Source organism: Tenrec ecaudatus, chromosome 1 (genome assembly GCF_050624435.1).
Source record: "Tenrec ecaudatus isolate mTenEca1 chromosome 1, mTenEca1.hap1, whole genome shotgun sequence".
NCBI classification, from domain to species: Eukaryota; Metazoa; Chordata; class Mammalia; order Afrosoricida; family Tenrecidae; genus Tenrec; species Tenrec ecaudatus.
Genome location: NC_134530.1, coordinates 185,912,903 through 185,913,954, shown reverse-complemented (window position 1 = coordinate 185,913,954; position 1,052 = coordinate 185,912,903). Strand labels below are relative to the sequence as shown.

The 1,052-nt window shown below is 41.2% G+C and overlaps 1 non-coding gene across 1 annotated transcript; it reads right to left on the bottom strand.

Moving 5' to 3' along the window:
• Positions 1-398: 398 nt before the first annotated feature.
• Positions 399-554, bottom strand: LOC142438039 (U1 spliceosomal RNA). Its single transcript, XR_012782506.1, has one exon. It is a non-coding gene; the product is annotated as a U1 spliceosomal RNA (small nuclear RNA).
• Positions 555-1,052: the final 498 nt, after the last annotated feature.

Below are 1,052 nucleotides of genomic sequence, written 5' to 3'. Positions count from 1 at the left end.
TTGCTTTGTGAGTGGGGGAAAACGGGGTTCAGGGCAGACTCCAGTGTCCTGATTCTAATTTCAGGACTGCACCTCCCAGTCTCCTTCACCTTACCCCAAATTTTCTGCTCTGGCCGCAGGAGCTCCTGGCAGGTGAATCTAACTGGATACCATCTTCTTTGGTCTCACCTGGTCTGGTTTTAAGTGCTCATATTGAGATTCTCCAGTGTCTCTTCCCACAGATAAGGTCCATTTGACTTCTGAGTTTCTGTTCTGGAGAACAGGTGCATAGTCACCATTTGAGTTGTTGAAAAAGGCATTTGCTATGAACAAGTCACCTGTGTTGCAAAATTGCATCATTTGATCTCTAGCCAAGACCATGTTATTCAATTACTGTTCCTTCCTCCTTGTTTCCAACTTTTGCATTCCAATTGGCAATAATTATCAATGATCTGTTTTTTCCCTCTTTTTTGGGGGGAAATCACAGGGGTCAGCACATCCAGAGTGCAATGGATAAGCCTCACCCTGGGAAAACCACCTTCGTGATCATGGTATCTTCCCTGCCAGGTTATTTGAATTTTTAATAATTTCAGACAGGAGATGTTGGTAGAAGCCTTCAATTTCTTCATCACTAGCTTTAGTTGCTAGTGCACATTTGAATAACAGTTGTACCGACTGATTGGATTTCCTTGAATGCAGATAAAATAATCCTATCACAGAGAGCCCTTTTTGATTTTGAATGCCACACTGGTCCTCTTGATTGTGCATTTTAGGATTCAAAATGGTCAATAGGAGTCCATTTCAGTTCACTAACACTTAGGATGTCGATTTCTGTGTTTCACTTCATTTTTGCAAACTTCTAATTTTCCTAGATTCATAATTTGGACAGTCTAAATTCTGATTATTAATTCATGTTGGCAGCTGTTTCTTCTCATTTTGAATTGTGCCCCATACGCGAATGAAAGTCTCGCAGGTTTTACTCTCACGGCTTTTCTCCATTGACATGGTTAGGGTTGACTTTATTTTTGAGAAGGGTGGTCTTCCTGAGTGCTATTTTGAGTGCCTTATGACCT